This window comes from Cebus imitator, unplaced genomic scaffold, assembly GCF_001604975.1.
Source record: "Cebus imitator isolate Cc_AM_T3 unplaced genomic scaffold, Cebus_imitator-1.0 Scaffold240, whole genome shotgun sequence".
Taxonomy (NCBI): Eukaryota; Metazoa; Chordata; class Mammalia; order Primates; family Cebidae; genus Cebus; species Cebus imitator.
In genome coordinates this window covers 3,101,262-3,118,540 of record NW_016107555.1, presented here as the reverse complement: position 1 = coordinate 3,118,540, position 17,279 = coordinate 3,101,262, and positions in this window count along the sequence as shown.

Below are 17,279 nucleotides of genomic sequence, written 5' to 3'. Positions count from 1 at the left end.
CTTTAGCACATGGATCATTCTCAAGAATAGGCCATATGTTAGGCCACAAAACAGTCTAAAAATTGAAATTATAACTAGAAATGAATAATAAGACAATCATTGAAAACCAAACCTATATCAAAAAAGTAGAAAAATGACAAATAAACAAACTAATAATGTATCTTAAAAAACTAGAAAAGCAAAAGCAAACCAAATACAAAATGAGTAGACATAAAGATATAAGAAAGCTCAGAGCAAATATAAATGAAGTGACAATGAAAAAAATACAAAAAATCAACAAAAGAAAGTTGATTTCTTGAAGGATAAACAAAATTGACAAACCATTAGCCTAATAAAAACAGAAAGAAGGTGCAAATAAATGAAATCAGACATGAAAAAAGATACATGACAATGAACACTACAGAAATTTAAAAGATCATGAAAGACTACAGTGAGGAGCTATATGCCAATAATTTGGAAAGCCTAGAACAAATGGATAAATTCCTAGACAAATACAACTTACCAAGATTGAACCATGAAGAAATCCAAAACCCAAATAAGCCAATAACAAGTAAGGAGATTGAAGCCATAATAAAGAGTCTCCCAGCAAATAAAGCCTGGCATTCAATAGTTAATTTTACCAAACATTAAAAGAAACACTAATACCAATCCTACTCAAACGATCCCAAAAATAGAAGAAATGGAAACACTTCAAATACATTCTACAAGGCTGGTATTACAACATATCATGATACCAGATGAAAGACATCAAAAATAGAAAGAGAAAGATACATCAAAAATAGAAAACTACCAGCCAATATCCCTGACAAATACATATTTTTAATTTTTTTTTTTTTTGAGACTGAGGCTTGCTCTGCCGCCCAGGCTGGAGTGCAGTGGATATTATCCAGCCCTCTAGGTGTTCTGCCCCACTAGAGTCAAGCTATGCTTCAGGTAAGACAAAGTCTTCTTTGCTTTTTCCTCTGTTTTCTCAAGCAGGAGTGTTTCACTATAGCCACCACAGCTAGGAATATGCTGTGTCTCACCTAAAGCCAGCACATCTCATTCTTACCCAAGGCCCATGACATACTACCTGGGTATCACTCTTGGTTATTCAGTGCCCAAGGGCTCTTTAGTCAGCAGTTGATGAATCCTGCCAGGACTGATGAATCCTTCCCTGACAGGGTATGAATCATACCCTTCAGGGAAGCAGGTTTCCTTTTAGACCAGGGTATATCTAGAAATGTAGCCTAGGAGCTAGGGCCTGAAATATAGGTCTTGAGACTCTGCTCTGTGTCCTCTCCTGTTGTGCTGACCTGGTATTAAAGATGCAAAATGGGCCGGGTGCAGTGGCTCATGCTTGTAATCCCTGCACTTTGGGAGGCTGAGGCGGATGGATCGTGAGGTTAGAAGTTCGAGACCAGCCTGGCCAACATGGTGAAACCCTGTCTCTACTAAAAATACAAAAATTAGCTGGTGTGGTGGTGGGTGCCTGAAATCCCAGCTACTCAGGAGGCTGAGGCAGAAGAATTGGTTGAACCCAGGAGGCAGAAGTTGCAGTAAGCCGAGATCACGCGATTGCACTCCAGCCTAGGTTACAGAGGAAGAGGACTCTGTCTCAGGGTGTGGGGGAGGGGAGTTGCAAAATGAAAAAGTGATGCTATCTTTACTCTTTGCTCTCCTTTCTTCGAGGAGAAGGAAGGAGTCACTTTCATTGATGTGAGCTGAGCTGCCTGGGGTTGGAGGAGGGGAGGTACAAACACTCCCTTAGCTGCCTGACTGGTATCTGCTTGGATCACATGCCACTCCAGTCCACCTACTCTAAGCCAAGCCTAGTACTAAGACTTGCCTAGAAATTGTAGCCCTTGTGTCCTAGATGGCCTTTCAAGTTTCCTTGGACCCTAGAGCCCTTTAGCCCACAGTGGTGAGCCTTGCCAAGAAACTCAAGTTTCAGCTGCTGGGATAGGCAATTTCCCTCTGGGTAGGGCTTATCCAATATTCCCTCCATGGGGCAGGCATCAGCTGAGTTCAGCATGATTTTGCTTTCCTCTATGACAAGGCAGCACTGAGTTTAATGCCAAGTCCCTTAATCCCTGTACTTGCCCTCCTCCAAGTACACAGATTCTCTCCACAGTAGGGGAAGTATGGCATTGATGATTCAAGATTGTCTTTCCTACGTTCTTCAGTTCCTGTTTTAGTGATATGAAGCTAAAACCAGGTATTATGATTGCTTACCTGAGTTTTAGTTCTTATGATGGTGTTTTTGTGTGTCGTTGTTAAAATATGGTTGTTCCTGCAGGGGGGACAATAAATGGAGGGTTCTATTCAGCCATCTGGCTCTGCCACTTTTTAAATACCCTGATGAATTGATCCTAAAATCCTCAACAAAATACTAGTAAACCAAATTCAACAATACCTCAAAAAATATTATCATGACTAAGTGGGATTTAACCCAGAGATGCAAGGATGGTTCAACATATGCAAAGCAATCAATGTTAAACATCATATCTACAACATGAAGAACAAAAAGCAAGTAATCATTTCAATTGATCCTGGAAAAGCATTTGATAAAATTCAACTTCCCTTCACAATTAAAAAAAAAAACCTTAAAAAACTGAGTATAGATGGAACATATATCAACACAATAAAGTTGATATATGACAGATTTACAGTTAGTATCATACTGAACAGGAAAAACTGAAAGCCTATATGTGTACAGCATGGTTTGATGAGTATTTGAAGCCCATTGTTAAGACATACTATTCAGAAAAAATGTATATCTTTCAAAATATTACGGCTCATTGACCATATAGCTGGTCACCTTAGAGCTCTAATGGAGATACACAGGGAAATTAATATCGTTTTCATGACTGTTGACACAACATGCATTTTCTGGCCATGGATCAAGAAATAATTTCAACTTTCAATTCTCATTACTTAACAAATAGATTTTGCGAAGTTATAGCTGCCATAGTAATTCTCCTGATAAACCTGAGCAAAGTAAGTTGACAACCTTCTGAAGCAATGTATCTACCAAGGCACCTTTAAGAACATTTGTGATTCATGGGAGGAGGTCAAAATATGAATGTTAACTGCAGCTTAGAAGAAGGTGATCCCAACTTCCATAGATGACTTTGAGGGACTCAAGACACAAGTGGAGGAAGTAACTGGAGGTCTGACGGAAATCGCAACAGAACTAGAATTCTAAGTGGAGCCTAAAGAAGTGACTGAAATGCTGCAATCTCATGGGAGAACTTGAATGGATGAGGAGTTGCTTCTTATGGATGAGAAAAGAAAGTGGTTTCTTGAGATGGAAACTGCTCCCGGTGATGATGCTATGAACATGTGACAATGACAACACAGGGTTTAGAATATTACATCAACTTAGTTGATAAAGTAGTGGCAGGGATTCAGAGGACTGACTACCAATTTTTTAAAAACTGGGTAAAATAGTATCAAATAGCATCTCATGATACAGATAAATAATTTTTAATGGAAGAGTAAATCAATGCATCAAACTTCACTGTCATCTTATGTTAAGAAATTGCCACAGCCACCCTAACCTTCAGTGACCACCACTCCAATCACTCAGCAGCCATCAACATTGAGGCAAGACTCTCCACCAGCAAAAAGATTACAACTTGCTAAAGGCTCAGACCATTATTAACATTTTTCAGCAATAAAGTATTTTTAAATTAAGGTATGTAATTTTGTTTCTAGACATAATGCTATTGCACACTTCGTAGACTATAGTGTGAACATAAGTTCCGTGTGCACTGGGAAACCAAAGTTTTGTGTGACTCACTTTCTTGTAATATTCACTTAATTGCAGTGGTCTGGTACAAACCTGCAATATCTTTAGGTATGCCTGTGGTGGGGGGCAAGAGTCATGGAGATGGGGGGAACATATTTAAAATGTCAAAAGCTGTTCACTAAAAAAGGAACGCAGGAATTCTAACTAGGAGGAAAATGCTTAAAAATATTCTTGGTTTCTTAAGCTTTGTTTATGTTTCTACTGTGGATTTTCTTTATCTTCTGTGCTTAAAAAAAAAAAAAGGAAGAAAGAAACACTAAAGCCAAAGCCAATTAGGAGCGGTATCAAGAAGAAAGCCTGTGAAGCCTTCCAAGATGAGGAAGACAAAAGAAAGCTGGCAGGACTGTGCCTGCTAAGGTGTGACTGTGCAGTAGCTGTGGCTTTTCTGACCTCCTCTCCTCCCTGCACCAACACCCATCCTGAAACTCATATCAGATGATTCAGGCATGTCTCAGATGACTAACAATAACCTGGATTAATTTGAGACTCAAGTTTAGTTTTGTTGCACCATCTCATTTGTGGAAATAAGTAGCTCCCTCAGCTTTGATTTTCTTTCTTAAAGGGGGAACAGAAAAGGAAATTACAAAAAGGAAAGAGACCAAGAGGTGAGTGAGGCAACTGAAAACTGTTCTTGGACCTGTGGCGCTGTAGAGCAGGTGTGTTCACTTTCTTTTACATGCAACTTAGTCCCTAGCTCAAGACTTGGTTTCTCATTCAGAGTGGCAACTGAGGAATGGACAGGAAAGGCAGGGTGCCTGCTCCCTGGCATGCAGGAGTCTGTGGCTGGCTGTAGTTCTGGGGAAGCTCAGCTTCTCCACTTGAACCAATGACAGCTGAGCAGAGACAGCCAGACAGGCTGTGTCCCCCTGGGTGAGCTGCTCCCTGAATATCAACTCAGGGCAGCAGTGAGTGGCCTGGAAAGAGCTCTGGTTGGCGCCTGCCTAACTACCTCAATCAGGCTCTGCGGCTGGCCCAAAACTGCAGAAAGCAAAACCATCCCCATCAAGGAGCTTTCAGGCTATTATAACCTGAAGAGAGAGTTTCTGTTCTATCTTTCTAGTAGTCATACTTTGGAAAGCTTCAGAGTAAAAGCTGTATACACTTCTATGTGGAAATAAAATTAGTTCCTATCTGGCTGATCATTATTACTTAAAAATAACTATATGGTCCAAACTCATGTGTTTGTGTAAGTAATCATTATTACTTAAAAATAACTATATGGTCCAAACTCTACCTATAAAATCTTTCATAGGTAGAGAAGAGAAGTCAATGCATGGCTTCAAAGCTTCAAGGGTCAAGTGAACTCTCTTGTTAGGAGCTAATTATATATAATATACCAATATGTAAATATAAATGTATACACTCATATATATGTCTAGTTAAGCAAGTAATCATTTCTCAATAAAATAATTAGAAAATAAAGACAAGTAAAGACAAAAAATGACTAATCCTTAATTGCGTTATCTAAAGATGCTCATCCTTAACATTTCACTCAACTTCTTGCACTTTTTTCGTGAAAGGCTAAATAAGGCAAGCATGTTATCATGCACCAGTGGTAATAGCTACTCTACAGGTTGAGGCAGGAAGATTGCTTGAGGCCGAGAGTTTGAGGCCATCGTGCTCTGTGATATCACCTGTGAATAGTCACTACACTCCAGATGTAGGCAACTCCATATCTGAAACAATTTAAAAGCCACGTAGTAATATTTTAGGATTTGCATACCATAGGTCTCTGTCAAAGCTATTCTTCCAGAGCAACCATAGACAATATGTAACAAATGACTGTGGCTGTGTTCCAATAAAACTTTATTTACAAAAGTAGGCAGTGGGATAAATTTAACCCATGGGCTCTAATTTGCTGACCCCTTGTTTAGGTAAAGGTAATGGAACAATATGCAAGGGATTATCACCAGCCAGGATGTCTCACAAGTCAGTGGATTAGTAATAGACTCTCAATTTGAGTGTCTACTTTGAAAGTAATTTGGATAAAACAGCATATAAAAATTCTCTTCGGAGCAGAGATACCAACAAAAAATGTGTTTATTCTGTCTGAGTGTCAGTCAAGTGAGTTTCTGCCTGGATTCCTGAGCAGTGAATTGACATATCCGCTCAACTAATTGTCTAACTCCCAACAGCATAGCGCTGCCCACAGCTCCTACATAAGCCATAGAGCAACAAGTGGTGATGGAACATAATCAGTGGTAATGAGGAGAACCTAGTCTGTCTAAGAGGCCACCTGCCCAGGTTTGCAGGCCCCTGTGAGTGAGCAAGGAAGCCTAACATTTGGATGTATGTCATGATGACTCCGGCTAGTCCTAGTGGGGTGGGCAATGATGAAGGTTATGAATACAGATTTTTCAGAGATATTTCTGCTTGTGTTTGCTAGATATGGCCTGTTCACCTCAAGCACAGATTAAGGAGCAGCACTGTTCATGAATGTAGCATGCCTATACTGAAGAGAAAAAAGCTTGCAGGCACTGCCATCGTGTGGCTATGCTTGGTAATTTATTTGGTAATCTATGAATTTTCCTTTGGAAAGTGATATCAATATAGAATATATAGATATCAATATAGAATTTATAGAAATTTATTGATGGCAATATAGAGTTTATAGAAATTTATAATAAATTAAAAATATAGTTAAATCAAATTTATTTTTCAAATATTTGAAATAAATTTTATATATATTAAAGTTTACTGTAATATTAACATTTATTATAAATTATTTATTAATAAATGTGTTATAAATAATGATATATAAATATTATAAAATGAATGTGGTCATATATTAATTATAAAATACATATTAATAAACATATTCGAAATACAATTTTTAAAATTCATAAAACTTCAGTTATAATAAAGTAGAAATCCAGCTATATAAATAAATCAAATTCATACATTGAGAACACTGTCTATATGCATTTTTCTAATGTTAACAGTGGCTATGATGGAGGTTTTTTTAAGGTTAATTGAAATGATGAAAGAAATGGTAAGGTCTTAAGTTCCCATGGGGATAATGTGTTTTTGTTTGGTTTCCCTCTCCAAGAAGAAAAGACTTGGATCTATATAGTTTATGTGGGAAATGGTGACAGGAAGCCAGGGAAAGGGAGAGTAAGACACGCACAAGGCCGAAAGGTGAATTAATGAGTTGTGGGCAACTGGAGAAGTGACTGAAATGCTGCAGTCTCATGAGAGGAATTGCTTTTGCTTTTTCCTTTGACTACAGACCCTGGTGCTGAGACAAGAAAATAGTTTCCTACCAGCACCAGGAAACTAGCTAAGTCTGTCAAACTAAACCGAAGACCTGGTAAATTTGTGACTGTGGATCAAAGGCCTACCTGCAGCCAGAGTTGGAGGCAACTCACAAGGAACCCATTGGTGGGAGACAGGTGAAAATCCCACCAATTTGTTTTTAACTACTTGGCCATCAGTTTCGAGGATCATCCTGCTTCTCAGCAGATGTCCACATGAGGGCAGCAGAGGGATTTTAAGAGTGTTGAATTGATCCTTACAGAATCCTTACAGAATTGACAGAGACAGAGGAAAACAGGGGTATAGTGGGAGACGAGACAGAGAGAGGCAGGGAGGAGGGGAGAAAGACAAAGAGAGAAAAAAAGAGAGAATTAATAAACAGCTATATTTACATACTTCTCTTCTGTGGAACAAGACTTGATTTCCAAGAAGCAGCACACTGTGCTTCCAGAGGTGAAAGATTTTCCCTGCAGAAAAGTTTATAAAGGTAACAGTTTATAAGAGAAGATTCAGGGCAGATAAGCCAAAGGCAGCAGAAGGAAGAGGTAAGGAAATCTGAATCCACCAGAACCCGAATATTACTAAGGGAAAGAAGCCAATTTGAGAAGGCTGGATATATGAGATTTCAACTATATAACATTGTGGAAAGTGCAAAACCATGGAGACAGTAAAAGGATCATGATTTCCAGGGGTTGAAGGACAGGGGACATGAACAGGCAGAATACAGAGGATTATTAGAGCAGTGAAACTATTCTGGATGATGCTATAATGTTGGATACCTGACATCATGCATTTGCCCCACAGAATGCACAACAGCAAGGGTGGCCCTAATGTAAACTATGAACTTTGTGTGATAATGATGTGTCAATGGAAGTCCATAAATTGTCACACAAGTACCGCTCTAGAGCAGGATATGAACAGTGGGGGAGGTTATACTTGCATGGGAGCGTGGGTACATGGAAAATCTCTGTACCTTCTGCTCAATATTGCTGTGAATCTAAAACTGCTCTAAAAATAAAGTGTATTAAAAAACAACAACAAAGGTCTTTTACTTACTGCTTCTGAACTGCCATATGCAACAGATGTAAAGGAAATGCTCTCATAGTCCAACAGGCCCAGAAGTCTGAATATCCACTGATACAGAACTATCTTTCATTTTGTCCTTCAATGCACTCTAATTTCTTTTCCCTTTAAGGTTCCTCCTCCCTTTACCTTTGCCCTTAGGCCCACACCCCCCATCCCCTATTTCTACTGTCTTACATAATGTCATTCCTTTGAAGCCAATGCCAGGTGACAGCTACCCAAGCTGATAAACTCATCTATGGGTTTAGGTGCTTTGCACTCTTCTCTGGTTTTAAGCATGGAAGTGACTGAGTATTCATTGGAAGACTTTAGGTTTTTTCCAATGAATTTATTTCAACACAGTCTCCCAGACTGAGGGGCCTTGCAGCAGACTCAGATGATGAAACTGCTCCCTGCGCTAATCTGCTGCTGTTATCCCATTAGCAAATGTTAGCTAAGCATTTACTGTGTGCTGGTCATTGTACTGCATGTTAGGAAGTCCAACAAGTCATCCATTATCTCTACCTTTAAAAGGGTTCTTGGTAACCAGGACATTACAGAGTAGAAGTTATTAAGTTCCACAGGTACCTTTCTAGGAATTTCGCCATAAGCAAGCAGTATGTGTCTAAAATCTGCTGCAAAGTGTGATCATTCTCTTTGAATGATCATGGTTGACACGTGCTCTTATCACCATTAAAACATGTTCGAAATGGCTGTTAACCCAACACAGACTTTTACAGCTTTGTTAGTCCTTTTGCCCCAGTGACTCTGTGGCCAGCCCCAGACAGCAGGGTTTTGTAGAGCATGCCCCAGATCCTGAGCTGAACTCAGCATAACCCTTGCCTCATTTCTCCCATTGGCTCTTTCCAACCACTTTGAAGAGTTCAGTCCACACCTGGCAGAGACTACGTACCCACTAATTGTTGACCTAAGTTTTTTCCCCAAAGTTTTAGTTGAATCACTTTGAGTAAAATTTAACCAAACTAACCATCATATTACTTACTGTTGAGCTGCTATAGTAATCGACTAATGCTGCTTCTATAATTTACTGATTTCACCTGATTGAGCTCTTTTGCAACTGGTTACTTTTTAGAAAGGCCAAATGAGACCATATAAGAAAAAATCTTTGTTATCTTGGGTGGGAAAGATCTTTTTAAGATGATTCCAAAGAACTCACACATCATAGAGGGAAAAATCATTGAATTTCTTTTCATTAAGGGAACCCCCAAATCCATAAAATACAGATGATTTGGCAAAGCGTAGTTACAGCACCTAAAATTGATGTAATGTCTACCACTGGGTATATGTAGAATATATAACACTATGATATATACACACATATATATGTGATAAAGTTAGCAAAAGGCTGAGAGGTTTAATCAAGAAATTTTAAATGCATTAACCCAAGAAAGAAATACTATACAGAGCATTCAAGACATATCAACAAATTAACAAGCAACAAAAACAAAAAGCTAGTTAGGCCAATAATGAGCAAAGAATTTATAGCCATATAAATTATGTATACTATTTGTATCCACAGAATGTAAAAACCTGAAAGCTAGTAATATATAGTGTTCAACCCTACTACTGTTAAAAATTTTAAAAATAAATCTGATACCACTTTGTAACTATCACCTGTAAAACAAAATCAGAGTCAGAAAACACTAAATGTCAGCAAACAATGTTGAACAAGAACATCTGTTTTGGTGTAAGAAGAAATGGTATAGTGTTTCCAGAGAGCAATCTGGCCACACTTGTACCATAAGCCTGCTTCCACCTGCTGGATGTATATCCCAGAGCAACTCTTTCCAACTTCCCTAAAGGGACATTTAAATGCATACACATCTGTGGCAGGGAGTACTGAAGCACCCTAGATGCCCATAGCCAGGCTGGAAAACTAACATGCTGGATGGACAAATCTTGAATAACACAAAGATGAGTGGAAAAAAAGAAGAAACATTAAATGTAGTTTACATCCCATGTAATTAGAAACATGCATGTATAAAATAATGCCATATGATTTTATATATGTATATCCAAAGACACATAGCATTAAACAGGACTTATTGCAAAGGAAGCAGAAGAAAGGAAATGAAAACTGGAGGGAGAAGATAAAAATATTAAAATTAAGGTAACATTAAACAAAACTGGTCCCTTGCACAGATAAATACTGAGAAGCACACTGAGTTGGAAGCAAGGCTTAGCCTCGGTCATGATAGCCTCATTTACTGAGACCTTCATCTGTACTAGTTATTATGCTAATAGCCTCACATATGTTATCTTATTTACTCCTCACACAAAAACACACAAACATAAAGAACTCATATTATTATTCCCATTTTACAGTTGAAGAAGCAGAAACTCAGAGAAGTTATATTATTTGCCTGGGGCCAAACAGCTAGTAAGTGGTATAGCTGGGATTTGAAGGCAGGTCTACATGACTCTGAATCTCATACACTGTGTTATCTGCTATCTGTTCATACATTGAAGAAATAAATGAAGTTACCAAAAATAGGTTCATTCTTTCTGACCCCATTCCCCAGTCCTCTATCATTGACCACTTTGTTTCTTTGGAAGCCTGAATAAGGGTCCCTTAGATATGCCCACATCCTAACCTCAAAAACCTCTGAATGTTTCCTGGTATGGAAAAAGAAACTTTGCATGTGTGACCCAGATAAGGATCTTGAGATGAGAGGATTCTCCTGCATTACCCAAGGATGCACAATCAAGTCACAAGGGTACTTATACAAATGACATAGGAGAGCCAGAGAGGAGTAGAAGGCAAGATGATGGAAGCAAGAGGTAAAAGGGATACCAGGAAGGGGCCATGACCAAGGAGTGCAAGGGAAATGCACTGCATTTCTAAGAACTGAAAGTGGTAAGGAAATGGATTTTTCCCTAGAGTCTCCAGAAGGACCCAACACCCATGAGACCCATTCTGGACTTCTGGCCTCCCTCCAGAGCTGCAAGAGTTTATATTGTGTTCTTTAAACCACTAAATTTGTGGTAATTTGTTATAGTAGCAACAGGAAACTAATATAATTAGAAGTAATTCAGATGACTTCAAGATGTCTCAAGCTGTGATAGGAGTAGCAGTTATGTTTCCAACAAAGGACAATAGCTGGGTAATGCCAGATCTGGAACTAGAATCCGGATCTCTTGACTGCCTCAGTGCTAGGCTCTTTCCACCACACCTCACAGTCAACAAGTGTACGACTCTGAAGTAATAGCTTTAGGAAATTTAAAATCAAGTAAAATGTAGACATTAAAAGTAGATTCCTTGTTTCCAAGGGAGCACTGTGGTTCTACTACAGACAGGAGTCCAGGATATTAAAAGAAACCTTTCTTAATCTCCTACACAGGCTATTGTGATGTAGAACAATTTAGGTTTGATTCAACTGCATCAGCAATGCTATCTACCTACACCAATGTGCTATTAGTACAAATCACTTTTTTTCTAATTTTTATTTCTTTAATATTTCTTTTTTTATTATTATACTTTAAGTTCTGGGATACATGTATAGAACATGCAGGTTTGTTACATAGGTATACACGTGCCATGGTGGTTTGCTGCACCCATCAACCCGTCATCTACATTAGGTATTTCTCCTAGTGCTATCTCTCCCCTAGCCCCCCACACCATGACAGGTCCCAATGTGTGATGTTCCCCTCCCTGTGTCCATGTGTTCTCATTGTTCAACTCCCACTTATGAGTGAGAACATGTAGTGTTTGGTTTTCTGTTACTGTGTTAGTTTGCTGAGAGTGATGGTTTCCAGCTTCATCCATGTCCCTGCAAAGGACATAAACTCATCCTTTTTTATGGCTGCATGACTATATTCCATGGTGTATATGTGCCACATTTTCTTTATCCAGTCTATCATTGATGGGCATTTGGGTTGGTTCCAAATCTTTGCTATCGTGAACAGTGCTGCAAGAAACATACATGTGCATGTGTCTTTATAGTAGAATGATTTATAATCCTTTGGGAATATACCCAGTAATGGGATTGCTGGGTAAAATGGTATTTCTGGTTCTAGATCCTAGAAGAATCACCACACTGCCTTCCACAATGGTTAAACTAATTTACACTCACAACAACAGTGTAAAGGCATTTCTATTTCTTTACATCCTCTCCAGCATCCGTTTCCTGACCTTTTGATGATCACCATTCTAATTGGCATGAGAGGGTATATCATTGTGGTTTTTATTTGCATTTCTGTAATGACCAGTGATGATAAGCTTTCTTTGTATGTTTGCTGATTGCATAAATGTCTTCTTTTGAGAAGTGTCTGTTCATATCCTTCACCTACATTTTTATGGGGTTTTTCTTGTAAATTTGTTTGTATTCCGTATAGACTCTGGACGTTAGCCCTTTGTCAGATGGATAGATTGCAAAAATTTTCTCCCATTCTATCAGTTGCGTGTTCACTCCAATAATAGTTTCTTTTGCTGTGCAGAAGTTCCTTAGCTTAATTAGATCTCATCTGTCAATTTTAGCTTTTGCTGTCATTGCTTTTGGTGTTTTAGGCATAAAATCTTTGCCCATGCTATGTTCTGAATGGTATAGCCTAGGTTTTCTTCCAGGGTTTTTATGGTTTTAGGTATTATGTTTAAGCCTTTAATCCATCTGGAGTTAATTTTTATATGAGGATAAAGGAAGAGATCCAGTTTCAGTTTTCTGCATATGGCTAACCAGTTTTCCGAACACCATTTATTAAATAAGGCATCCTTTCCCCATTGCCTGTTTTTCTCAGGTTTATCAAAGATCAGATGGTTGTAGATGTTTGCCATTATTTCTGAGGCCTCTGCTTTGTTCCACTGGTCTATATATCTGTTTTTGGTACCAATACCATGCTGTTTTTGTTACTGTAAACTTATAGTATAGTTTGAAATCAGGTAGTGTGATGCCTCCAGCTTTGTTCTTTTTGCTTAGGATTGTGTTGGTTATGTGGGCTCTTTTTTGGTTCCATATGAAATTTAAAGTAGTTTTTTTTCTAATTCTGTGAAGAAAGTCAATGGTAGCTTCTGATACACCACTGATAGGCAAACAGAGAGCCAAATCATGAGTGAATTTCCATTCACAATAGCTACAAAGAGAATAAAATACCTAGGAAAACAACTTACAAGGAATTTGAAGGACCTCTTGAAGGAGAACTAAAGCTACTGTTTAAGGAAATAAGAGAGGACACAAACAAATGGAAAAACATTCCATCCTCATGGATAGGAAGAATCAATATTATGAAAATGGTTATACTGCCCAAAGTAATTTATAGATTCAATGTTATCCTTATCAAGCTACAAATCACTTTTGTAAGGCAAGGACAATTTTTTAAATGCTGTTGAGATTAATCTAATAATATTAAAAAAAAAAAAAAAAAAAGCACTGGATTTGAGATCAGGATGCAGTTCAGCTGTCAACTCTGCCATTACCTCTATGACCTGACAAAGTCAGTTCACCTTTCTAGGTCAGATTACTTATCCATAGAATGACCTGCATAGTCCATTATAGATCTCCTGTGCTAGACTAAAGCAGGAAGTGCTCTCCTAAGGAGATGGTACTGTCCCAATACAGACACTGGACTGAATCTAGAAAGAGGAGCCTTAAGATTCACCAATGCCTCCTGTAAGCTGTGCTCCACACCTCACGTCTGCTGCTTTGGTCAATATTCACAATTCACAAAGCTGCATTATGACACATATTTTACAACTGAGGAGACAGATACCCAGAGAGCTCAAGTAACACACTCAAATTCATGCAGCACATGCTAGTCAGAACTAGTTCTGTCTGACTTGAAATATGGTCTGTGACACTGTCATCACTTACCTAAAGATTAAATAATAGCAATTCACACTCTGACAACACTTTTCAGGTTGCAGACACTTTCATGCTCATTAGCTAATTTAAACCCATCAAGAACGCCCTGTCAAAGCCAAGGAATAAGAGAAACAGAATCAGATGTATTTCAGAAACGTGCCCAGGGTAACACAGGAAATGATGGAGATGGTGGAAGCTGAATTCAGGTCTTTCTGATGCCATGCCCTTTCCAGTATGCCTCAGCATCCTACTCTACCACCACCAAAGGGACTTTGGACAAATCACTTAACATCTTTAAACTTCAACTCCTTTTACTAGAAGCTCTCAATTATAATACCTGCCCCTGACATCATCCTGAGGGTTAGGGAAGTCATGGAAAGTATTTTGCAAGTGTTTATGAACATGCAAATGACAGGAGTGTTTCGGCTTTCCTTCAGCAATGACCATTTGTGTTATCCAAATTGGCTCCTTCTTTAAAAGTTTAGACAGAACTATGAAAACAAACTGGGGATTAAATACCTCTGTGATATACATTTCTATAAGGCCTGGCACAGGATAAAGACTCAATAAACGTGTGTTTTTTATTGTTGGTAAGCAAAGAGACTTTAATGAATAGCTGTTCAGAATGACAACTATAGCAAATCCTGATCATGGATAACGGCATCTAGAATAATAGCCAGTCTATCAACTCATGTTGAAACCACAATACCACATCCCTGCTGTGATAGGGAAGAATCCTTTGTCCTGAATGAAGTTCAGTCTAATATCAAAACTTCTGTGAGAGGGTAAAATCCAGAACAAATAAAAAGAAAAATTGTTGTGCTAGGACAGGTCATTAAAGCAGTTTCCCTGGTGATATCCCCTGTGATACTGGTCATAAAGATATCATGTGGTTGGCAGACACATCATCAACCACAAAGAAGGAGCTGTGTGCCACGCCAAACCAGTCGTACCATTAAGTTCCTACTACCTGAATGCGCCTATCATGTGGAGTCGTATGAAATATAACATGGGTTATTCTTTGTTTGAGATTGACCTGGTTTTTGTAAATCATTAAATTGTCTTTCAGAGTAATTGGATTAACTTTTTTGTAGGTAAAAAGGGAACATCATTTGGTTTGTTTAGAACAATGTATGTATAGTATTTGGGAGGAGAAAGAGAAGGGAGAAAAGGAGAAGCAGGAGGGGAAGAAGTTGAGCAAAAGGGAAAGGAGATAAAAATGGTAATTGTGAAATAAATGTTTTAATTCAAGAGAAAGACAAAATATTTCTAAATATTTTTTAACTTTTATTTTAGGTTTTAGGGGTACATGTGCAGTTTTACTACATAGGTAAATTGCCTATCACAGGGGTTTTATGTGCAAATTATTTCATCACCCAGGCAATAAGCATAGTACGTGATAGGTAGTTTTTTGATCCTCTCCCTCCTCTGGCTCTAAATTGTTATGCATATAATAACAGAGCCTCAAAATAAATTCTCAACAAATTTCAAAGAGACAAAATCATATGGAGTATATCTTTGGCCACAATAAATTAAAAAATCAGTAATGAAAAGGAGCTTGAAAAAAAAACCACATATTTTAAATGACCCACATGTTACAAAGAAGTCACAATGAGGATTAAAAAATATTTTAAACCCTTCTTTGCAATGATAAATGGATATATATCATTCCTTAATTTGTGCAGAAGTTTCTGTGTTTATTTTGTGGTTTCTAAAATGCTAGGCATATCTCTGCTTGGTTGAAAAAAAACCCAGCATGGTACTTTCAGACTGAGTGTAATTCTCTGCTTTAAAGAAACACGTTCTGAAAATCAGAATTGAATCTCCATTGCTTAACATGAATAACCTACCAGTCTGTCTTAAGTTCGTTGTCGTTGGCTACATGCCAGGTTTGTATTTTGAAATAACAATGGAAGAAAGCTTTTTACTGTGGTTATCAATTGCTGAAGAAAAAAAGGTCTTTTCAATGAAATTTTCTATAGGTGTTTATGAGTAAAGACAATATTGTAGTCAAATAGTTCCTCAACCTGATATATTACTGTTAGCTTGCTAGACTTAAAATGATTTTACTTTCAAAATGTTATATAGTAACTAGCCCCAAAGGAACAACTTTTTAAAAATGTCCATTAATGATAGATTTATTTGTTGACAATTTTTTATTCTAGCATTATAGTTCAGTTCTATTATGAATTAATAACCTATATATTTAAAATAAACCACAATCATAAATGTTGCTGAAGAATCACAGATGGTACATTTTAAAAAGATATTTCTAAAATCTTTTAACTAGGCACTTTGAAATATGAAGGATCATTTCAACTTATTTAAGGTAATAGGAATGATTTAAATTCATACACATCCCTAAAATTGCTTCTTTTCCTGATCAAGCCTTTGTCATGCATAAATTCTGGCTTTGGAAGACAAGAGTTTGAGTCGTACTTCCACCAGGCACTAGCTGAATGATTAAACTCTGAGCATGCTTCCTTACTGATTGTATGGGTATAATGGTGATACCTACAAGGTTTTTTTTATCAAATTCTGAAATGACCAATAAAATATTTTGTGAATTATAAATGTAAATTAGTACTGAGCACTAATAAATGACAAAACAGATATGTTTGTTTCAAGTACTAAAAGAAGTTATTGACCTTAGAAAACAAAGATAATACTCACATTGTAAGTTTTCTGTGGTCTACTACCATATTGAAAAAGCAAAGAATATTAGAACACTCAGTAAATAAAAGGCATGATTTAACCTGGAATAACTGAATCTGTGAAGTAATGGGGAACTTCAAAAATTGTCTCTAGATTATTTCTCATGCTAACTCCAGATGGAATATGTTAATACAATTTAGCAAAAAAAATTATAAATGCCCTGCCACATGAAGCTGGCAGATAATGTTGTGTGTTAGAGAGGCGGTAAAGATGAGTAAGGAAAAATTTACGCCTTTAAGAGCAAAGAGTAATAAAAGTCTCAGCTATCTGTAATGAGCAGGAATTGTTGCCTCCAAAATTATTTTCCCCTTATCGCTCTCTGATTGTCTCTCTCTCTCTTGCTATACATCTGCATATATTAAATCTATGCATGTGTACATGAACAATTGAATATATGCTCACACATACTCAATAGCCTTCTAGAAGCTGTTAAGAATATGTAAAGGCTGTTAAGAATATGTATGAGCATATATTCAATTGTTCATATTCAAGGAACAATTGAATATATTCAATTGTCCTTTACAAAATTACATATTCTTGTCTGATTCCTCCTATCTCGGTAAAGGGCATCATCATCCACCTGGCTGTTTAAACTGGGAAAATAGAAGTTAAAATAAGCATTATGTTATAAACATGCT